The 25,096-nt window shown below is 40.7% G+C and overlaps 1 protein-coding gene across 5 annotated transcripts in view; it reads left to right on the top strand.

Moving 5' to 3' along the window:
• LOC113147947 (transcription factor 4) overlaps positions 1-25,096 on the top strand; it is a 193,597-nt gene that overhangs the window by 5,375 nt on the left and 163,126 nt on the right. The window lies entirely within an intron of this gene.

Here is a 25,096-nt window from a genome sequence, read left to right as displayed (position 1 = left end):
GGGGACTATTTTCAGCAGTGGATTTAGACAAGCTGCTTGAATTTTGATCAAACGGGTTGAACATCACAGTGTTCTCTGTGCCCTTTGATTCCTACATGTTCATCTCTGCTTTATGTCACAGTAAATAATACACAAGCGCTCTGGGACAACACACAGCACAGTTTTGAACTACCGTGAATTTTCCTATTTCTTTATTTTTGGGATAAGGCGCTTGTTTTTCAGCTGTTCCTGAAGGAGACTTCCTGTTTTTCCGATTAGCCTCACTCATTCTTTCCTGCGTGCATGTGTGTGTGTGTGTGTGTGTGTGTGTGTGTGTGTGTGTTGTGCAGATCAGTTCACTGTGGAGTTTTTGGGGTTTCATAAATGCTAGAACATGGTGGTTTTGGCTTTCAGATGTTACGGCTGTGGGTCTGAACTGTGCAGTCGATAGTTCAACTAGTCAGTCAGTCTGTAGGGACAGTGAGTGGTTGTTTGGTTTGTCACTCAGTTAACTTCTTTATGTGTGTCAGTTACTGTATTCTGAGACATTCACATCAACAAACTGACTAAATTTGTATCAAATGGTTTAAACAGATTTTGTGCAAAGGCTGGCATGAGCACATCAGGGCAAGGATCCTGGAGAATGTCAGGTTGCACTGTGCACCTGCATGAATGTGATTTGATGCTAACAGTCAGCTGACAACTGAGCCGATGACTGTGAAACGTGAACCAAACAGCTGATGCCAGTTGCATAATGTAACATTCAGCGCACTACTGCTGTAGTTTTTTAGGGGTTTCATACTAAAACACTAAGCTGTCGTCGCCTCGATCTGATCTCCAGTCAGTTCAATCATTTATCTGTGTGAGAGCTTATGAGGACCGTCAAACTTTTTCCAAGTTCATAAATATATTCTGCTAATGTCTTTGTGTTAGCTGTTGGATAGTTTTTAGCAAACTAGCGGTTCTAAAACTGAAGCTGGACCTGCAAACACCTAAAGGTTAAATCTGGGAGCGGTACACACCTAGTGATGCACGTAGAATACAGAAGTGTCTCAAACTGTGTCTTTATTAAACAGAAAAAATAATAATAGTAAATTAATAAATGCACTTAATACTACAGTAGCTGCACTGTATTTATAGTTATAGTATATTTATCATGTTCTCATCCTCTGTCTGTAAGCGACAAACTCAACACTCATCCATCAACGCTGGACGAGACTCCTATGCTTTAAATCTGTTTTGGATTAATTCTTTTTTATTTTCCCAGAAAGCAGCCGGGTCATTTCCGTCGCTCCGGCTCACGCTATTTGCCTCTGAACGGCGATCGGAAGCCATTTTGTATGTTGGCTGTAAAACCGAGACGTCTTCTTTGTTTACCGCTTTGTTGTGTGCTTGTTGTTGTTGTTTGTGCGCTGCGGTCTCAGTGATGTTGTTTGCTCTCGTGCCGTGCATGCAAATGGGAGGAAGGACAACAAATGTTGCGATTTAGGGGAAAAAGAAGAACAGGCTGGGTTTCTGTCAGATTTGTAGCAGTTGTTAGGCCTCGGTTTGCTGCTTCGATGTGGATCTTCATTTGGGATTTTTTTTTTTTCCTCTTTTGATAAAGGAACACACGCTGTTGTCACACACGCATGCAGTCATCCCTATACACAAATCACACTCTGTTTCTCATGCACACTCATCTGAGCACCTAGATGCACAAGATGCAGTACACACACACACGCACATACGCACACACACGCACTGCTCACCCCTGCTGTGGCTTTCTGCAGGACTCTGCATTTTGATGAGCCCGGCACTGTTTGTGAATGCAGCTAATTAGAACTCTATAGACCTACGCAGCCATGAGAGCAGCGGTTTCCAAAGGTTGGGGCGAGGCCAAAAGTTAGGACGTGTCGACACTGAATGGGGTCTGTTTACTGCAGGTTCCCAGTTATGACTCCACGTATTAGAGAAGATGAGGAACATTGGAAGATATAACAAGATTAAGTTCACACTTACATCTTATCTTAGCTTCTCCCTAGGTTACATAAAGTGGACTTAGAAACATCTTAGTTGCAGAACAGCTGAAGAAATATTTGCAATAAAAGCAGACATATATCTATGTGGAGCATGTGACTTAAAGCAGTGGTTCCCAACCCTGCTCCTCAAGACCCACTGTCCTGCTTGTGAAAAACACATAGAACATTGCACCTTGAGAACCAGGGTTGGGGACCACTGACTAAAAGGATAGGTTTAAGTCTGTCTTCAAACAATATTCAGGTGCCCATGTAGTGGGAAAGTACATCATATGTACAGCAGTTTTTACTTTTTGTAACCACTCTTCAAAAAGAGGCTTCCTGTTTAAGTTATGGGAGTCAAAATCCACAATCCTCTGCTCTAAAATGAGTTTATCTGAACGTAGTATGAAGGCTTAAACCTTCCAAATTGGTTACATTAGGTGGATATTCCAAAGTTTCAGTCGTTTTAGTCTCTCCTTCCACTGCAGCTCAACAAGGAAACACAAAGAATTGTCAGGTCCATTGACAAGACATTAGAAGGCAGTAATCTAGACAGCAAGTAAGACTTTAAAAGTTGTGAACTTGTCCTTTACATTCCCACTGTGAGTTCTGCTGGAGAGATACAGATGAAAATCTCCATCTCCACATTTATTTAAACTTAACTTTTAGTTGTCATGTTGTCGCTGGTTTATGGCACTTGAACGGAGAATGGAGTTCCATACTGGCAGTGTTTTTCTTCTGCACTCATGTTTAGATGAGTTAAAGTAAGAACATTATACGATATGATCTGATTGGGTTATATAGTGTCTGTCAAATCTGGCAACAATCTTAGTGAACTGATAAGAGTTTAAACATTTCTTTACCTGAAAACTAAACCTTCTCAGCTGACCTGACACACATCTAACTCTGAGACCTAATAGCAGTTTGCAGATATGATCTGTAAGTTTTGATGCAGATACTGAATCAGTAAAGATTCATTTAGGAATAACCAGGAAACATTATCTAAACATGAGCTACCATATGAGAATTTTACCTACATTAATAATCACTCAACAGACATAGTCAGTACTTGAGTTTATTACTGTTCTATAGAATTTCATTCATTGAGCCAAACTCCCATCATCCAAACACATCCTGTTTTTTTTAGCCCATGCATTAACAGTGGGCTAATTGTTTTGGGCTATAGGTGGAGGCTGCCAAACATGGCTAAAGAAGTCGACGTCAACGGAAGAATTAGGACGTAAAGGAAACGAGCCTGGATGAAAGCATGAAACGCTGAAGGCTGGTGTGAAAACCTGTCAGTCAGACAGATAAAAACGTGTTAGGATTTGTTTTATCTGATGCTTAAACAGGGACATTTTTTTCCATCGTTGTCTTCACGTAGAGGTTGAATTTTGACATGACATCCGTCTCGCGATGCTGTGAATACGTTTGCAGCTGCAGCGCCCTCTCCGCGTCCAACCTAAGTCCTCGTATTTTTGGCGATAAATTCACCTTAACACAAAAAAAAAAAAAGCATCTAAACATAAACGCTCACAATCTCCATGGGTCCCAGCTGACACAATCAGCCCACGGTCATCACCACCAACCAGGAAGTGGATTAGGTGTTTTAATTATTGGGAGATTTTGCCCTTGTTGTTGTTTATTTTGGGATCATCCCTGAAAAGATAATGCACACTTCAAACTCTGCGTGTGTTTCTAATCTCCTCCTGGATGAAGCCGTTCGCTGAGCGGCTTCACTCTGCCTGTCAACCACCGCCACCACCACTCGTCTATTTCGGGTCTTGGCTGGTTTTTGGTGTTTTTCCTTTTTTTTTTTTTTTTAAATGCTGTTATAACCTCTCAGATCCGCTGTTTGTCTTCCTGTCAGTGGAACTGAGGTGTGTGTGTGTGTGTGTGTGTGTGTGTGTGAGAACAAGCAAGCATGTGTATGTAGTTGGGACCAAATGAGGGTGGGCGGTGGGAAGGGAGGTTTGGGGATGGGAGGGCAAGCCATGTTATCCATGTTGCCATGGAGCAGAAAGTTGGCAATGAAAGATGGAGGGAATGTTTCCTGAAGTGTCAGCAGAAAGAAACAAAGATAGAGAAAAAGAAGGAAGGAAAGGAAAGAAAGAAAGAAAGGATATGACAGAATGTAAAAAGGAAGAACGGAGGGACTGAGGAAAGGATAAAAAAGAGGGAAAGAAATGACAAGATAGGAAAGAAAGTAACTGGTGAAGGACGATGGAGGAAAAGGGGAAGAAAAGAAAAATAAACGATAAAGTAAGAAAAAGGAGTGGGGGGGACAAAAGATAGTAGAGAAAGAGAAAATATAATAATAATAATGAAAGAGTAAATGGGAAGGACAAGAGAAGGAAGTAAGAGAGGACATTAAAAAAATAAAGAAGAGGAGGAAAAGAAAGACTGAGAACAGAAAAAAGGAAAAATAAGGTTGAAGACGAAGGACATGAAAGAAAGAAGTGAAAGGAAACAAGGAAGAAAGGAATAATAAAAAAGAAAGAAAAGAAGGAAGGAGGAAAGGAACAGAAGCAAAGTTAAAGAAGGAATAAGAAAGAAATAAAAGGAAAGATGGAAGGAGACAAAGAGGGAAAGGACAAGTGTGGCCTAGTTCACTGATTCTGAGAACAATAAAAAGTTTAATAAGATAAAATAAAAACAGACACTTGTGAATCAAAAAATAACAGCGCACTCACTCATTGATGATTGATCACAGTTTGATTTATTCAGGTCTGAATTCGTCATGAACCCCCCCCCCGAGCAGGGAGCAGCTCTCTGTTCAGACTGTTCACGGCTTCACGTTGAAGGGTCAGTTCAAGGATGAAGAGGGAACGTGTCGCTCAGTGCAACAGTGTTGCCAACTGGTGTGCTCTAATAGATTCTGGGAAACAATGGATCTGTGTGGCACAGAAGGATAATATATATCAGGCCTTGGATGCACACATAATATTTGTTAGTAGAATCAAATCATGGCTGGCGTTTGTCTTTTCATGGGATTCGGTGCCAGAAAGAAAAATATCAAATATCACCAGCCTTATCCTTTAAGAACATCAACTCTCAAGGAGCCTGTCACCAAATCAAACAGCTTTATCCTTTATTTTATTTTTGTCCCACATTCTTTCTTCCCCTTCTTCTTCTTCTTCTTCTTCTTCTTCTTTCCCTTGTCAAACCCAAAGACAAACAGAGAACACACAGCAGCTCGGTCTCCTCTGCCAGCGAACGTCACGCGTTAGCAGAGAAATTTGGGCAAGGACAGATACAGCCCCGATGGCACGCCTGATTTTTGTTCCCCTAATTGGCATAGCTTATTAAGTCACAGTTCACAGCGGAGAAAAAAAAAGGGGGTTGCTTTAATAATATCCCCTCTCCAGTTTGATTTGATGCACTTGTACCGAGACAGATAACGCGCTTCAACGCAGCGAGCGACGCCCCCACCGCCACCCTCTTGTCTCTATTCAGTCAAATCTGCCTCTGTTACGCCCGTCACTCAAAAACACCCCGGCTGATCGCTTTCAAAATAGAGATGGAGAGCAGGAGCCAGTCGCTTAATACCTTGCCCTCCCACCTTCTCTCTGCCTGTGAGGCTGTTAAATTGTCTCATTTTCCCAGCAAGGCGATGCATAACGACTCACAAAAACACCCAACCATGCTCTTAATTGTGGTGAGGATTAGGGATTAAAAGGCGTTTTTAGCCATAATGGCAAATATTATTAGCCCCATTTGCTTTTCTAATGCTAATAATGACTCTGCTAATAATGGCAGTGATTTCAAGGTTAGCGTGTATGAGAACTCAGTGTGGATTTCTGCTTTTTTTTGTTGTTTTTTTTGTTTTTATGAAAGCTCAGGAGATTGACGTGCCGCTTGCTTCGACGGGCCCGCTCGCTACCGAGTCGGAGCTCCATATGTTTTCCCTACAGACAATGCAGAGATGTGCTGGGCTGGGCTGGGTTTTCAGTTTGGGTTAGTGTATGAGGTGTTCAGTTTGACTCAAGTTTAATCAAGCTTATTCACTTTTTCTTAGTTTGTTTTGGTGTGTTCTTTACTTTTTGCATGGAACTGCTCGAAACACCTACTGCTGCACTGTTTGTGACCATTTGTTTAAGTTAAGAGGTAATCCTGGACAGTTTGATGTCCGTTTGAATTTGTGTGGCGAGACCTAGGTTTGAACTTGACTTTGGTTGAAATCAAACACACATGTCAGACATCTGAGTGTTGTGATGCAGTAGTTTGATTGAAAAAGAGAATTTACGTCTGAATTTTTAGTTTAGTTTTAGTGTGTTTTTTGGAAAGTTCAATTTCTCTGTCTCTTCGTTACTTTTAGCTTTGGTTAAATGTAACCCAGAAACATTTAGATTTAGGTTTAGCTTGGTTTAGATTTTCCCCTCTGAGTCATAATTAACTAGGTCAAAACCTGGCTCAGCTTAGACAGGTACTGTGCATGTGTTTTGATCTTGAGTTGAGTTTTACCAGTTCTAACTGGATGCCATCTTACAGCCAACAGTCACTTTGTGTGTGTTATGTTGCTTTGAAGCACTTAATAAGTTGACTAAATGTCGACAGACAGCCAGTGTTTAATTGCTGGTCTTCGTCAGCTTTTCACTGAAGCCACATTTTAGAAGCATCTGCTGTACACCTGCAGCGGGTTACCTGTCTGATTTGGATGTTCAAAGTATAAACCAGTCATTAACTGTGGAGAGTGTTCAGGACGACAGACAGCACAATGAACAAGCCTTTTCTACACTTTTCTAGGGTGAATATGAGTAAATACCTTTATTATGCTGCTCTTATAAGTTCTACCAATTTGACAGTGGGTATCATCCATTGTTATTTTTCAACTGTCCTCCCATGCAAAATTATTATTATACACATCTATTTATTGTAGCCTGACACTGGGACAGCATTAGTCAGAGCTTGCTAGAGGCCTTAGCAATTATAACTGGAGCACAGGAAGAAGTCAACAACAGAGTCGATGGATTGGTTGGCAGGCCCATTTCAGACTGAGTCAACATTTACTTATATTCAAGACCTTTGCTTGTTGTTTTTTATTTTAACTATGATGATGAATGAGCTGTGGCTTTAACAAAGTCACAGGTTCAGCTCTAGGATTGAACCCTTTCCCTTCACAACAGTGATTTCTAGCAGTTTATCTCTGACATAGGGGCTGTTCGGGAGATGCTCCTCTGACTCATATCAGGGGGTGACGGACAAACCTTTAGGTTTTTTTCTGTTGGCACTGACACAGGAAGATGATGCCAGGACTACAGTATTAACCCTACCTAGCATTGCCACTGAGACTTTGTTGCTAGATTTTTCAACTTTTCAGACCGTTTTAGTTACTTTTTGGTCGGACTTGAGGTACTTTTCTTCAAGAAAGTCACTAAAATCTGTCAGAGAATATTCTCTCATTGTGGCTGTGACTCCTTCACTGTCTGTGTTCAGTGTGTAGGTGAGGGCAGCAGAAAGAAGTGTGAATTCACTATGACTGGGCCAAAACAACCATTTACTCTTCCCCGTTGTTTGTTCCAGTACAATACTTAAATTTTGGTCAATTTAACTTGACTACTTAGACAAAGTTTAATAGCCTGAGTTAATCCCAGTGTTTACATTCTCTCTATTCTCGATACTGATGCTGATCATGTGACGAAGCAGCATCCAACACCACCATCAGGTCACACTTTACAGGTTTATACTATTTTTATGGCCAAATACCTGTAAAAACTTACTATAGAGCTACATAGAGTCAACATACAGTAACAACAGCCTCAGCTGTACCTTGTGCTTGGTGCTGAAAGCCTGGCACCAGTAAGCAGGTAAACTGAGATGTTAAACATAAGTAAAGTAGCACTCACAGAGCTGACTTATCAGTTATATTCAAACATCTCAGTGTCTTTTCTTTTCCCGCTCAGTCACACAATCTGCTCGTTTGCTCTCCTCCAATAAGCTGAAGGTGACTGAATACCTAACCCATCCCCCCTGTGGTGTCCATGGTGTTCTTCATCTTCCGGATCTTTTGGTGAAACCTCACGGCTCCGGGCTCCCTCGTCACTGGTAAACAGCTCTTGAGCTCTTCTCCTCGCTCTGTGGTGGGTCTGTGACGTCGGCGAGGTGTTGTGCATTTCGGGCACTCGCTCCCACACCTGTTTGCTCGTACCGGTTGCCGGTGGCGGCACAGTCGCAGTCACCGAGCCTAATTACTCAGTCCTTAAAAAATAAAGAGACAGGGAACGTCAACCAGCCTGCCTGGTAATTACAGCGCCGCTCAACACCTCTCCGCAACAAACACCACTCCAATTAGAGGCAGCCAACTTATTCTGGGAGGCGGCAGTGCGTAAGTGTGTGTGTGTGTGTGTGTGTGTTTATGCTTGTAAGTGCAAGTGTGCGACAAGCTAAATTGTTTCGGGATTTTAATGTAGAAACGCATGTTTTGTGTGCGGTGTATCTGGCAGATGAGGGGTAAAAATATGTGTAGGTGGATGTGTGTGTGAGTGTGTGTGTAAGTGGCTCAAGTGAAGGCAGCAGAAGAGTGTTATGGAAAAATGGCGGCTGTTAATTGAGAAGACAAGAATTTGGAAATCAAATCAAATGTGATGCAGTCGGAGCAGCTGATTCCACCCACGTCTTTGTCTTCTTACCCTTCTCTTCCTCTATGCTGGTTTTGCCACAACACTCCTCTACTCCGTCACTTCTGCTCTTGCCTGCCTCATGCCTTCTTTTCCTCTTCATCATCTTCTTCATTCTCCTGCTTCTCAACGTTGATATGTCTTCTTTTTCAGCTTCCTCATCATGCCACCTCTTCTTTTTGCTCTTCAGCCTCTGTCTTTTCCACCTCTCAACTCTCCATTGCTGTTTTCATGTTTTTATTGGTCACTCCCTTGTTGTCTTTTTGTTTTTCTGTCTTTTCTTCTTTCATCCCTTCATTTTTCTTCTCTTTCTTAAAGGTTCCCAGCTTCAGCTAAACCTCCAAACTGTTGTTGGTTTACTTATTATCCTTGAACTGTTGCCAGTTACTGCGACAGTACAAGTAAAATTAGACTCCTACCAGAGGTCTTTGGGTACTTTCAGTGCAAAACATCCTGTGGTCATATGATTAGTTTGTTGGTATTCATTTTTACATTGTGCTTCCTTCCAGCCTTCAACATTCACTGTTTCTTCCTGCTCTTATTTCACATTTCCTATTCCAGTTTCTCCTCTTTGACCTCCATACAAAACACACTTTGTAGGTGCCTTTCCCTTTTTTTCCTTTAATACAAGGCTACAGCTTGCAGCCAATTAGCTTAGCCTGACATCGAAACCGGCTCTACCCAAAGGTAATAAAATCTGCTTAATGGCACATATAAGATCGCCATTTAACTGGTTAACTAATGTCCTGGAGTCTTCAGTGGTTACCTGTTATCATACATGACAGAAAAGCAGGTTTTCTAACATCAAGTTGATACAAGAATACATATGTAGATATTGTTAATATTGTAAATGACTATTGTAGCTGGAAACACCAACTTCTTCAAAGAATATTTACATAAATACAGAGGCCTATCATCAGCAAACATTAGTAGATTCTTTCAATAGCATGTTGTTTTTGCTAATGCAAGTTTATTAATTTAACAGATTAGTTCAGAAAACCCATTTTGCAATGATGGTAACACAGCTGAAGACATATTATCATGAAAAACATGATGCTTTCTATGTGAGTTTAAACCTTTGACATGTAGTATATATTTATTTCCTAGTCTCTTTGTTAGAATACAACTAGAAACTATAGGAAACATGTACACAGTATTGACAACGCAAAAAACAGCTTCTGTAGGCTGAAGTAACAAGTGGAATACAGGAATGTGAAGAGATCAAGGAGTGAAAGACTTTAAATGTGATGGGGAGGTTTCTCAAATGTTCTACTCTGAAAGAGCAGAAGAGGTCCAGCAAGGACCTGGCTCAGCATCTGGCAGCTTCATCTGGATACCGAGTTGATCCTTCCGTAGTCTGAAGCTTGTTCAGTAGTGGTGTTTGTGGAAGGGGAGCAGCCAGGAAATCACCATTTGTTTTTATAGTTGTTCTGCTGTTAACAGTGAGAAATAAGTATATATATGATAGCATTGGTAAAAAACTAATTTCACGGTGGCCTACGATGGTAGCTCTTTTGTACAGGGCTGTAGGTCATAGGTGCGTGTGAGAATTGGGTCACACTTGGTGGCCATGATAAATATAAACATAGCTGGCTGTTGGTGATGTGCTGCAGTGTAAAAGCAGCGTGTAGGTAGAAGGTCGGGGTGGATGGGTAGTAGACAAAACACAGGACTTAGAACCAATAGGCACCAGTTTGTTTCCCTGTTACGGTATCTTTCTCTGAGCATAACCAGTGTCCATCCAATGACAGCTGGCAATCGTGAACACAGGAGTGTAAGAAATGCAAAATGAAGTGTGTCCCAACAGCAGACACTGATTGGTTAGATGGGCCACAACAAGGTCATGTGTTCCCATGTAACCTCCATGCATCAGTGAACTGGGGCAGACGTCTACTGTTACGGTGGAAGCGTCACTACCGTAAACTGCCTCTTTGCACATGAAAGAACACCTAGGCTGTAAAGATCATGTAGTCACATATGTATTTACAGTGCAAACAGGAAATGATGCATCAATCCTACTATAGTATATATAACTTTGAGTGACTCCATGATGATCACCAAAGCAGCCGTCTGTAATATATTTTGTGCTAAATTCATACAGACATGTTTTGAACACTACTAAACAGCCCAAACAAAGCTTTAGTAAAGACACCAGCCTAATGTATCCTGAAAATAAGAATACATCAAACCAAGCTAAAACATTGAGTCACTATGGTAGAAGCCGGTACATAAGGAGAGTGAAAACAGAACACAGGTTGCACAGGGTTCAAAGGGTTAATTATTCTGCATCATCTCAGAGAAGGATTAGGGGAAGGAAGAGGAGGAAAAGGGCAGGAAGAAATGGAGGGAGAGGAGGAAGGATATGATGAAGATGGAGAGGAAATCACACATCATTGCTGGACTCACCGTATAATGTTAATACTGTGAATTGTCTTCCATTTGTTACCCCCTGAAAGCCATTTTGCATTATTTGTGTTGTATGATATAACAGGAATCTGTTTTTCCACCCTCATCTCCATCCCATACTCCTCTGATTCTCCTCCTGCCCGCCCTGCTCAAAATGATTCATCTCAACCTGAAATCAACCTGAGCACAACTTGTACATCTATTCCCCTCACTGAGTGCCAGCGGTGGGAATCAGTTTGTTGAAGATGTTAGGTGTACAAACGTAACGTGAGCTGAGTTGCTGGAGATGCACTGAACCTTCACACCGCAGAGATCAGCGGGTTAAACCATCTGTTTCAGTTAGGGGTGGGAGAAAGGAGCGCAATGGTTTGTCCCGGCTTTTGTTTTATTCTCGGTCTTTGGCAGCGCTGGCACCACAGTGGCACTGCCAAGTCCCTGTGTGTGTGTGTGTGCATGTGTGTGCGTGTGTGTTTGTGGAGGAGATATATTTTCCAACCAACCCCCCATTCCACATATATGCACACACACACACACACACGCGCGCGTACACACACACTGTAAATTGTCTGGAACACCCCTTGTGCCATCTGGTCTTGTGTCGGGCCAGACAGTGTGTGTGTGTGTGTGTGTGTGTGTGTGTGTGTGTGTGTGTGTGTGGTGTGTACAGTAAGTGTGTGTGTGTGTGTGTGTGTGCATGGAGACAGAGAAAATGAAGAGAAAAACAAAGAAAATGCATGTGTGTTGTCAGTATTGTGTTTTTCCTCATCCATGTGAAAGTTAAGAAAAAGAAAAAAACACACACTTTCACACTCGTACTCACAACAATCTCAACAGTAAATATATGCCACCATCTCAGGCTGTGTTTGTGTTAATTTGGATGTTCTTCCCTGACGCTTAATTGGTGTTTTGGTCCAGTGTGAAACTAGTTTATTTCACAAAGTCCCAGTGTGTTTTGTCTTGTTTTAGACATTTTTCTAATGAAGTTCTGTTGGACAGCAGGGAGGAGCGGATAGAAAAAAAAACTGAGCGGCCTTGGGCAACATAGTGATTTTCTGTAAGCTGCTAGCAGTGACACATTTCTATAGCTGAACCGGATTTGGTGTCTGGTATGCAGATTTGAACCGGCGAAACCTCCTGCCCTGTCAGTCTTTATGGCTGAACGGAGCCTGTGAGCTTTTCATTGATAAAAATGGGAATTTTGGCAAAAGCATACACAGTGAATGTAGCAGGGAAGGACGATGAGAGGAAGATATACACTCGTATGTCAGTGTGTGTGTGTGTGTGTGTGTGTGTGTGTGTATCTGAGACACATGCAGGTTGACCTGAGGAGACCAGACCGCTTCTTCCTCATTGGCTAAAGAACATCTGGCAGTCTGAATGTGTGTGTGTGTGTGAGAGAGAGAGAGATACCACACTGATCTCTCCTCTCACATTCCACACTGTCAGGACCTTGAATAGCAAGAGCTCCTCACTCCAAACATTTCTCTCTCGCTCTCTCTCCCTCTCTCTCTGTCTTTCCTTTTCTCACTTTTTCCTCTTTTTTTTTAATCTTTTTCTTTTTTATCTTTCCATTCTTTACTTCTTTTCGCTCCTTCTTTCTGTCTCATTTCAACTTGATCACAAACATCTTTCAGTTTTCCAGATTTTAGTCTAGATTTCCTTTATGCACTAATTCACTGCTGGTTGCTGATGAAACGATGAAAGGTTCCTCACTCTGTGCAAAAAGCTTAGTCGCGGGTATCAAAAACTCAGTGTGCATGATGCGTATGAGTCTTAGTAATTAAGTCTTGGACTCGGACTCGAAGGGAAATCAACAGGACCCTGAGGTGGACTTGATTACTTGATTTTAGACTTGACTGGATTGGCACTCTAATCAACCTAAGACTTGACGTTAGTCTGGTGTTGCACTAACCTCAAGTCAACACAAACATGACTTGAAGCCTGACTTGGACTTGCTTTGTGACAACCTTGAAACAACCTTGCACTTGAATGACTCTAGGCCTGGCTCTCCTCACAAACACTTGTAAACACCTCTGTTTGGACTGGGATCAGTCTCAAATGTTTGTTTTCCATCTTCCAAACTGGCTGCTCCACCATGCACCAACATGAAATGTTAATTGAAAAAGTTGAGAACTGCTGTTGTTGTATTTCTGGCTGTTTGTCTTATTTGACAGCTTTGTGTTTGCAATAACTTCAGGCCAAAACCTCAACTTCCACACAGTGTTTTTAGCCTTTGGTTAAGAGGATGTTAAAGAGGACATTAGTTTGGGTTTTGCATCCCCACCCCCTCCGACTTTCCTTTTTTCTCTCATTTTCCGGCCTGCTGCCTGTTGGATAGCCATCCTTCGACAGCTTGAAGCCATTTGAAGGACCAATTATCCAATAAATGCGGCTTTATGAAGTTGTTTCCCTGCTGCTGTGTTCTTGGAAGGCAGAGGTGTATATCAACAAGATTTACAACACTGGAGATTTAAAAGAAATAACCACTGTTTGGAAGGATGTGACACCTACTCCTGCAAAACAAACATAAACACATTTGCATTATTATGTTTCATTATCTTGCTTGCCAATCCAAAACCAAAAGGAAGTGGTTGGAAAAAAACAAATAAAGAGTGTGTGCATTATATGTAAGGCTTTATAAAGCCGTATATGGAAACCCTACGATTTTGGCCATGTGTTTCAGTCATATCCACGGCCATTACTATGCAGCTGCAACACCCTCAGATTGTTGGCCATTGATTTTAGGTGACGAGACCTGGCCAACAGCATGTATTCCAGTACATTCCAAAGGTGTTGGATAATGGGGTTGACATCAGGACTGGGAAAGCCATTACTTTATGGACATGGTTTTGCGAAAGCCAACAAGGTCATAATTCGTCTCCTTCCTCCCTCCTGGTGTTTAATACCTGTTTTAACCTTTAAGTTTAATTTCACCAGGCAGCGATAGGCAAAGCCCCTGTAAATAACACTGCATGTGCCGTCCTAGACCGTCCATATGAACACACGCCAATGTCGTTACACTGATAACATCGCTGATGTGCTCTGGCGTATATGCTGTGACTGGCGTAACTCTTATAAAAGAAGATGCCTGCACCGTTTCTTCTTCTCCACGCTAACTTGCATTGCACGCTCACTTGCTGTATTGTAATTTTAATTAAGGCCACAAAACATGAGCTAACCAGCACTATGCATAAAAAGCTTTATAGTTTTTACGTTAAACATTAGCTGAACGTGCACTACAAAATTTACATCTAGGTGGTTTTTCTGTTGCTCTGTGTGTAACTCTTTCAAACAGAAGCCTCTGGGTGTGGCCAGAGACTTCTCAGGACTCAGGAAGCAGAACTAATTGCTTCAGTGACTCTGTAAGAGAGGGGGCAAGGCAAAATCTGGGGTCTGTCACTGCACCACGTGTGTCAGAAAATTAGCCTGCATGAGCTCAGTGTATTACTCTGTGTGAGTGTTTATGTGCAATTTGATTAAGACTCACATAAATAATTTGTTGTACCACTCTGGAAAAAAGGTATTGTGTGTTTTGGAGGCAGGAATCTGGAACAAAGATTAATAAATCTTCACTATGAGGCATGGCTGTATTTTCAGGAAAACACAGGCCCTCCACTCCCTGCTTCCTCAATAAACCATTTCCTTCAGTGAAAAAGTGTTTTAGGCTGCGAGAGCCGTGGAGTCTTTACCTTTATATGGTGATCAGGATGAGTTTCGGACATGAATTTAAATTCAATTCAAAATACACGTGAGGACGTGCTATCCAAGCTCCATCAAAGAAAAGAACAAATACATATCAGCAATGCTACAGAAACCTTATTAAGTATGTTTTGAAAAAGAAATATAGTAAGAAATGTAGTAACTTTAAAAGGAATAGAGGTAGTTGTGGACAAGCAGTTGCTGCGTGCAATGACATCAGCCTCTGAAGTCTAGTCTTTTAAAGTGGGATTACTAGGTTTGAACTCTGTCCTAACTCTACTGTCAACACAACACAGCTGAGTTTTGGACTGATTAATGACTTGCTTGTTTGCTAGTGCAAGACTTTTCAGATGCTGACTCACCGCAGCCGTCACTTCAGTTCACCCCTCCTGGTTTCAGGGCTTTCCACCAGATGCTGGCACCTGGCTGCAGGAATTTGTGGCCATTAAACCACAGCAGCATTAGCAAGGCCCCAGCACTGATGCTGGGTGAGGCCTGGCTCACAGTTGCCGCTCCAGTTTATTCCAAAGGTGTTGGGACGGGGGATGAGGTCAGCAGGCCTGTGAAGGTTTTTCCGCGCCACAGAGGGAAAACCATGTCTTTATGGAGCTGGCTTTGTGCATGAGAGCATTGTCATAAACAGGAAAGGGACAAACAGAAACTGTTCCCACAAAGTTGAAAGAAAACTATTGTCTACCATATCATTGTGTGGTGCAACATTAAGATTTCCCTCTATTAGACGCAGAGGCCAAGGCCAAAACACAGCACTATGAAGTAAATAGAGATGCATGCACACGTTCTCCTTGCCACATAGCACCTTTACTTTACTCCAATGTGTAAAGCAAAGCTACTCTCCTATATGTAGACTTGCGTGTATGTTGTTGCATGCGGGCTACATGTGCACAGAAGGTCTCATTTGGCTGCTTTTCTGTAAGAATGTAACCTGAGACACACACACACACACACACACAGGCGTTCCCACAGTTCCTCTCTCTCCCCCTGCCTCTCTCTCTCTCTCTCTCTCTCTCAGAGATGTAAGGCTTTTGTCTGCCCTCGACCTCTTTTTTTCCCCTCTCCTCCTCAGTCGTTGCAGGTGTTCATCATGAGGCAATAAAACAAGTAGTGACTGTTCTCTGTCCCAAACACGGCCCGCTCTCAACACGACTGCAGACCCTCTACCCTTGTAGCCCTGCTTCACATTCGCTTCAGTTCTTTCTCCTGTTGGAGCGTGTATATGTGTGCAGTGGCAGCCATCTTGTCATAAAGGTGATGCACAAGAGTTTTGTCCATCGATATGGATGTCCATGCGTTTTCACAAAATGAAGATGAACTCTGCGTGTTTAAATGCCCTTTAAATGCAGACGAAAGATGAGGTTACCTTGAGATCACACGCATTTGATACTTTGAAAACTGTATATCACCATAATTCTTTTCAGTCCATATCGACATATATCTAAATAAGTTAAATCACTACTTTGGTCATTTTAGACCATGCTTACTTGTATTTTGTCTTTTGTAACAAAGTACTGTAGGCTGTTACATGTGATATGACTGTGTCTCTTTGTTTTTTATGTTGCAAGACATAGCGCTGGAAAGTGGTCAGGTCTGCTATCAGGTCTGTCCAGGTGATACTACTGTCTGGGCTGTGCACGTAAACAATAGATCAAGTAAGAGTCTGTCACACATACTGTAATATTTCACATCATATTTAACCATGTAGTTATTTCAAACTTAATTTACTAATATTATTTTTATTATACTAATTTACTATTTACTTAATTTTTAGAGTCTTGTTCATTTAATACAATTTGAAACCAGTGTCTAATGACGCTGTCGTACTAGATAACGTCAGACTACATGTTTCTCTGTGAAGTCGGGGGTAAAGCAGTGAAAGCTCTGACATCGGGTGACCTAACATTTCTCAGGAAAAACACAGTAAGCTAATAAAAAGGAGAAATCAGGTAATCAGCAATTTAAAAAGCTTTCTCACAAGACATGAACTGAAAACAGAGCAAATGAGCAAGAGAGAGAGCTAAAACTGAAACTGACACTGAAACTTGGTGCCACATTTAAAGACACAGATTACTGGAACACAGTGCACTTAAATAAGGGGCAAAAACAAAAAAAAAACAACCTTTCACATTTTCATATGTGATGATGTGTGCAGTGTGTGTGTCCTGCAGGATCCTGCTGCAGCCCATGCCATGACTCATATCGGCAGAATGCTGTCTCATTTCTAAATAACACATAACATTAGTTTATCATGAGAACAGCAGATTTCCTCAGAAAATGTAAATCAGTCAATAGGTCAAAGGTCATTGTAGGTAAAATTTAGTTGCCTGAATTTACTGGTTATTTGGTTTCACTGTGATCACTGTTCCCTCGAACAATATTAGATTACTATTAGATTAGATTCAATTACTTTTTCCACTGGGATTTCTTTTTTTGTCTTCATATCTGTGTTTGTGAGCTCACATGAATGAGGTTTTTGTTCAGCGTGATCGTTTGCATTTTGCTGTGTGTGTGTGTGTGTGTGTCTGTGTTGTAGTGTATAGACCAGGCAGCGGTTCTCTTAATAGTAGTAATGTGAAATGTGAAGCAGCAGGTTCTGTTTTCTGTTAACTTAATGACTGCAGTTATAGAGTCTGACAGCCACACGCACACCCACCCACACACACACACACACACACACACACACACACGCACATGCAATCAGTGTATTTCCACAAAACCTAACACCCTATTTTGTGCTAATACTATCAATTTGGCCATGACCTGATTACATAAACTAAACGAGTGCAAATAATTATTTTAAAGTTATATTAATGCTCGACCATCATTTACATAAATGTAAACACACATGTTATTGGCACACTGAAATAACAGCTACTATACGTGTCCTCAGCTCAGGATATCTCTATATACTGACAGTAGTACATAATAATAGAGTAGTCAGTATTTTGATTCTTTATGACCAGACAGAGTTTTGGTTGCATGCATTGCTAAATCTATGTGTTCTATGTTTTACAACTGCATTCCAGCCTAAACTTGTAGCTTTCCTCTTCTTCTTTCTTCTTGAGGCTACTGCCTCCTAGCTTTTCTGCAGCTTTGTAAAGTTAGCCACCGAGCTAATCTCCTGCTACTGGTTGCTTGGTTTCATAGTACTCGTAATTCCTTCAAACTTCCATGTGTGCATTAGTCTCATTAGACTTTTTTGCCATATTTGCAAATATGAAAGCTTAATTTGATCACACTAAAAACAATGACAACTGACCTTGCAGACATCGACATTAATGTTGTCTATAGGTAACATTTGTGTACCTCAGTAGTGTTTATATGGTTTGCAGTGCACAGTCCTGAGTCTCCTCCCAATCATACACAAATCACACTCCGATTGTTGGATGGAGTCTGTTGTTAGGGGCTAGAGCTCAGTTAAAAACCTTCAGGAAGACCAGCGGTCTGTTTGGAACATAATTCAGTTTTGGCTTTAGATGATTGCTGTTGTTGTCGTTTTGAACAGTTGAATGCACACATAAACACACACGTCCATGTGCGCACACACACACACACACACACTCCCACACGTGGACGTACTTTAATGTGTTTAGAGAGAGCAGCAGAGCTCTCCTTCCTGCGTGCCCAGACATGTATTATGTGGTTTTCAAAGGGGAAGCCTTCACTTTAGTGTGTGTGTGTGTGTGTGTGTGTTTGTGAGTGTGTGTGTGTGTGCGCGTGCACAAGAGGGTGGGGGTGTTTTCTTGAGATCAATGCAGTTATAGAGTGCAGTGGCTTTTGACTGTGATACACACACACACACACACACACACACCCTCCGGTGAGGCCTGTTCTTAGTCAAGTGTCACGCTCTGCCCTTCTGACATCTGGTCCCTGAAACCTCTGGAGTCCCTAGTGTGTATGTACGTGTGCATGCATGTGTGTGTGTGTGTGTGTGTGTGTTGAAGTGCATGTGAATGTCTGTGTTTGATTAACTAACCATTCCCTGCCTGTGTGACAGATCCTGCCAATACACTTGTACTTTTTGTAAACCAACCTCCTCCCCCTCCTGAATGTAGCGTGCGTGCTGCACTGCTGCTACAGCACCAGTGAAGACTGTTTGGAAACTTATATGTATGGATCATGGACTGTAGCTGCTTTGCTGTCTGAATAAGGCCTCTCTGATAATACAAAGAGTCACAGTGCTTGTGACCTTTAGAAAAATGTCATTTAAAGGCACTTTCTTCTATAATGACTGTACAGAGAAAAAACAAATGTTGCGTTGCCCTTCACTACAGGAAAATACCTCACAGCCCAGTGCTGTTCTTAGAAAAGTGTTGATAACCAGCTAACAGCTACTTATTCTAGGCTGACAGACTTCCTCAAATGTCTTCCCCAACTGTATAACCTTTTTCATGATGTTACCAGATAATTCACTGGCCATTATCTGAGGTTATCATCACAATAGTGGACTAGAAGATCCTTGCAGTCTCCTAAAAATGAAATTAATATACAACTAAATTGCAATCACGTTTACATTTTACAACAGGATTACGCTGTCTGTAAGCATAATGATCATGTTGTGTTCATAATAGTGTAAATGGCAAGTTGCAAATACTTGATACTTTACATATCAATGAAATGTACACAGGCAACGTATTGTTGTCCACCAACAAACATCAGATCTACATCCATAATGTAGCAGCTCAACATCCAGATACATGACAGAGGTATTGAAGTCTCTTATGCTTGGGTTCAGGCACTCACAGCACTGGGTTAAGGTCAGGGAACCGTTGTGGGCTGACTTAATAGACAAGCCTACCGGCCTACTGGTTTTGTGCATTACTTTACACATTTATTAAACATACATAAAAGCTAAAATTAATTCTCTTGAGGACAGTTGTTTACTGGGATTAATGGGAGGACTAGGATCTCTGTGTTCTCAGCATCCCTTGTACCCGCCTCACTGTTGTACCCGCAACAACAAAAAAAAAAAAATATCTTGGGTATTATTTTTGCAGCACTTTTCTCACTGTGGATGTCTTTAAAAATAACTTCAGCCCAGTGAAATAACAGCAGATTCTCAGAGGACAAAGACCTAACACACACATGCACACACACACACATACACACACACACACACACGTAGCATGTTAAGTGTGAATTAATTGGATTGCCGCTGTTTTCAGCCACACTTTATGAATCTCATCTGTGCTATGATGTGGAGTTTGGTTTGCAACAATACAAATTGGCCTGATGGCAAACAAACTGGAGCAAATTAGCGCTGAAAATGTTTACCTGTCTCCTTAACAAGCTGCATTCTCACCCTGCTGAGGCTGCCACCAATTCTCTCTGCACACTCAGACTAAATTGTTGTCCTTTGAGTGTGGGAATGTTTTCTTAGTATACCACTGGAGCGTTTTTGTCATTTTGTGTATCTGTGTGTGTTAGAATAGTTGAGAAACTTCAGTTTGACAGAAAGTCTGGACTTAACTTAAGACTAGAAATGGGAATATTTTGGCCTCTGCTGCTGCTTTAGTTTTGAACATTTTCAAAAATGCGTCTCTTGTGTGTCATACACCTTTATGAAGTCATTGGGGTTCAGATGGACAGTCTCATTCAGGTTAACTAAAATAATCTTGATTCAAGTTGTTTTTCTTTTTTTAATTAATTGAGTACATTCTTGTGTATTTCTAAGTATACTGCTGTAGCATTAGTGCTTTAGAATAATGTGATAGCTCCTTTGATACAATATGATAAGCATTTTGATAATAAACTAGTAATTTAAGTGATTTATCAATCTAAAATACCAATCTTATATTCTACGTATTTCCAGCGTAAAGATTTACATTGTTTTGTGTCATATTATTAAATCTTTTGCAAAGCCATTCAGACAAAACAAGTATTTAGAACAGGTCACCTTGTGCTTTGGGAAATAAAGATGGGATTTGTTTCTACAGTTTTTTTTTTTTTTCACAATGTACAGATGCGATGGAAATGGAAATTATCATTACTATCATGATTATTTCCATAGCACATCTGTCACAGCAAATCTTCTGCTTTCAATAAAGAAGTCATGTTTTTGATAAATGCAGAAGGTGGAAGCCGCATCACCTTGTGACATTTGTAGGTTGTAGTTAAAAATCAGCATTTCCATCCAGGTTCAGATTGATGGAAAGTATCCCTGGTTTGAGTTCAATCAGAGTTAAAGACATTTCAAGCAGAGTTGAGGTGAGGGCTGGAGTCAGCTGACAAGAACTTTCCACTAGCTTCTTTACTATATGCGTACATCCTGTTTCTCTTTAGGTCCCTTCCACCTGATCCTTGCCTAGAGGGGAAGAACATTTCACACGGTGTTTATTAGCAAAGGATGAGATTTGCATTTTCAAATGCGGGGCCTTTCACATATTTCTGTGGTCAAAAACTACTCACAAAGTTATTTTCAGATTTCAAATTCTACCTTGAACAGAAATGAAACTTCCAGGTTGCATTCCAGAAGTAAGAATACCTCAGTCAAAATCTCATTGACATTTTTAACGTCGCTAATAACATAAAATCCAGCACAGCCTTTTTCAAAAATAAACTGTGTGACCGGAGAATAAAGATAACTACAGTAGATTTTTAAAAAACAGATCAATAGTGTAGTTTGTGGTTTGTTTGATTTGCTAGATTAGGCCTTTAAGGAACACCATTTCCCATAAGCCCTAGAGAGCAAAACGCAATAGCTCAAAGACTCGTCTATCAAAACAGCAGGACAGTTAGACAGTAGGAATAAGAGGTAGAACATTAAAACAATTACTTTTAATGTATCATGTTACAATGTTGTACTGTAAGTTACTAGTTTGCAGCAGTTTTTCTTCCTGGGAGCGGTAGTTTTTTAGAAGAACCCCTACTGGAGGTAGGCAGCACACAACACAACACACATACTTTAGATGTTTTTGTTAGCTACTGTAGCTAGTTGTAACTGTCTTCTTCTGTCAGCTTTTCATCTAAAAAGTTCTGTTACAAAAGTTTCTACAATCAAGCACCAGAAATATGAATATTTAATTTGAGCTGCCTTGAGTGTTGTAGTTTTACTGTAGGATGAATGTTTCCTTAGCAAATCCGCTAACTAAAAACTTGCTAGCTCTTCTCGTTAAACATTCACAAGGGACGTTTTAGCCAAGTGTAGGCTTTTTTTTCTTACTTCTCCATTTAAAATATTTAACTATGTAGTGTGTTCTGTCATGTTTTTGACTTCTTCTTCTTTCTTTTTTTTCTGAAGTTCCATATTGACCTAAACTCCACAGTTAAATTCTAGCGTAGCCTTTTCTTAGCTTCAAGCACTTGCTTGTTTTCAGAAATAAAGAGGGGCTTTCAGGATGTCCCTGGGGTACTTCAGGGGTTTCCAGGGGACTCGCAGGCCAAATGAGGAACACCTTCATCAGAAAGTGAGAAAAATGTGTTCTTAATCTATATTTGGCCTGATAACGTTTAAGTCGTCTCACATGAGCTTTTAATATAGTGGAAGTAATAGAAGGTCTAGAACCCAGGTGTCTGATTTTATTGTTTTTTATTGATTGATTTACTTAATATTTTCTTTATACTTGTATTTTTTTTACATTACAATTTATTTTTGTGTGATTCAGTTGCAAAAAAAACTTTTCTTGACAGTACCAGAAGGAGCAGGAAGAAGGATAGGGACGAAAGAAACAAGTGGATGAGGGGAAAGACAGTTGTCACTGGGGAAAAGTCTCTCTCTCTCTTTCTCTCCATTAAATTTCACAAATTAAAGCGGTATTATCTTGAAATATTTAAAGGTTAGATGAATGGTGATAATGGATCTCGACAACCATTAAGCTGTAATTGCTCTCTAATGTAGTTAGTGAAAGACATGGGATACAATTTTGCTGCAACGCGGGGTGGGTGAGGTGGGGTAGGGGTATAGAAAGAGATGAAGAGAGTGGGTGATGAAGTTGGCTTTTATTTATTGATTTCAAACTGCCTCTGATTTAAACCAGAGCTGTTGTTATCTGCATTAAGTCTTAATAAGGCAAAAACCGAGCATGATTAACTATTCAGAGAGAGACAGAAGGGTGGGAGACCTAGACAGAGAACGAGAGAGAGAGGGATGGAAGTGAGGGGTGGTTACAGACACAAAGAATATGAGAAAACAGAGACATTCAGAGGCAGCGAGATCTAACACCAGACAGATGTCATCTTTCACGAGTTACCTTCTAAATCTGCTGTTTAAAAATAAAGGCATACTCGCCAACAAAAATAACTTATGTTTTATTGTTAGCATTATGTGAGATACATAATGAAGATACTGAATTTTATTTAAAGATATTGATATTGGTTTTATGCTTTTTTAAAAAGTAATTTAAAGCAGAGGTTCCAGACCCAAAATAAATCTGTGGAGTGGGAGATGATAAACGGATTTCTGTTTATACCAAGCACATTTGAGAGGTCTACAAATTCTTACTGCACTGTACTTGTGTATTTGTACTGTATGTTTTTCTTTCCCCATGAAAAAAAAATAGTTTACATCCACGTTGGCTGGTTTGCAATCTTGCACTGTGCTACCTCTCTTGGCCCTGGTGTGTTGTTAACAGGTGTGTACACTAAGACACACATGCACAATATATAGTCGGGTTTCAAGCTGTTTTAGCCTTAATTTGCTACATTAGTTTTTTTTTTCTTTTTACATGTTGTGTATTTAGCTATATTTAGAGTTTGAGTATGTAAAAAGTATGTGAACCTTTTGACAGACAGACATTCTCATATTGTCCTTAAGAATTTTTTTGACACACTTGGGTTTTCATCTTGCCCTGAATCACTGCAAGCTGACCAGGCCCTGATGCAGCAAAGCAGGCCCAAATCATAACATTTCCTCCACCATACTTTACGATTGGGATGATGTTTTCATGATGATATACAGTGCTCTATTTACGCCCAATGTAGTGCTGTGTGTTCGTTCCAAGTAGTTCCAATCAGTCCACAAAACATTTTACTATTACTGCTGTGGAGTGTTAATATGCTCTTTTGCAACTTCAGGCGTTATTTTTATATCTTATATTTGTTAATACTCTTGACTTAGATGAATATCAGATCACATTTTTTGGCAAATTAATGCAGAAACCACAAATTCCAACAGGTTCACATACTTTTTCTTGCCACTGAAGAAAGGTGGATGATGCTGCAGGAGTTGATTGAGAAGTTTCTATTGACAGTTTGCTCTGATTACCAGTCTCCACCAATTATCAAAACAGTGGAGCATTCCTTTAATATGAACTTGTGCTCCGTCCAGGAAAAATTTTCAGGAGTCTCGTCAGGGTGTGAAGTTTTTTGTTGAAAATAGAGTGACAGGTCACAATGGGATTACTGAATTTCAGTACCCTCAGCAGGTGGTGGAGTATTGGAGTCAGTGAACAGCCTGTAATGTTTCCCCTTTGTTATGCAACAGTACAGAAATCTGAATAATTCCTTCTTTAGTGCATATTTATAACACCAGGACATAAATATGAGGCAGAACTGACTTCTGACATGATTCTTAATGCAGCAATTGCAGTAGTCTGATACAACACACTCTTCTTCTTCTTCTTCTACAAAAATCTCATCAACAAATGCAGAGAGACTGAGAGAATGTCTGTAGGCGCTATCTGACTCTGTGTGTGTGTGTGTGTGTGTTCTTGTTCTGTGTGGGTGTGTGTGTGCGCTTGTGTGTGTTTATGTGTCCCTGCAGCCTTGCACCCATGCAGACATGCTAACTCGTTAACGGCTTCTCACTCCTCGTTTCCAGAAAAGGAGGTGCCATCCAGGTGGCAATCCCACGATGCACCTCTCCCCAGTCGGCGTTAACGGTCGCCGTTGGTAACAGCCTTGTCAGGGGATAAAACAGAGAAGCTCCATTTTACAGAGGGGGCTGGTACCTGGCTCCTTTGGTGTCACCTTTCAATAATCACTGACATATTCTGAAGTAATCAGTGTTTAATCAGAAGTTATTATCATCACATTTCTAGTCAGGATTTATCACGTCCCCAAATACCATATTTAACAGGCTGAAAATATGCAGCCAGGCATAAAAATACCTATGGTTACTTTAATTTGTCTGACAGTGATGAGAACAGACAAAGATGTTGAGAAAAAGAAGGGAAACCAAAAATCATTTTCATCACATTGTGATGTTGCAGTTTCCTAGATTTTAAAATTTGACTCTGCGGCTCCAGTTAAATGCAAAACAAGCAGAGACAGGAAGCAGAAACATACAACAACAACGCACACACTCACCGCTTTTCCTGACATTTAAGTCACTAAGTGGAAGTTTAAGGAGAATTTTGAACCTGTAAGTTCCTGATAAATTCAAAAAAATGTTTTACGAGAAGCAAAAAATATCATTGGCATGCATGTATCTAACTGTCA

The sequence above is a fragment of the Anabas testudineus genome, chromosome 22 (genome assembly GCF_900324465.2).
Source record: "Anabas testudineus chromosome 22, fAnaTes1.2, whole genome shotgun sequence".
NCBI classification, from domain to species: domain Eukaryota; kingdom Metazoa; phylum Chordata; class Actinopteri; order Anabantiformes; family Anabantidae; genus Anabas; species Anabas testudineus.
This window is presented reverse-complemented; position numbering and strand designations above follow the sequence as displayed.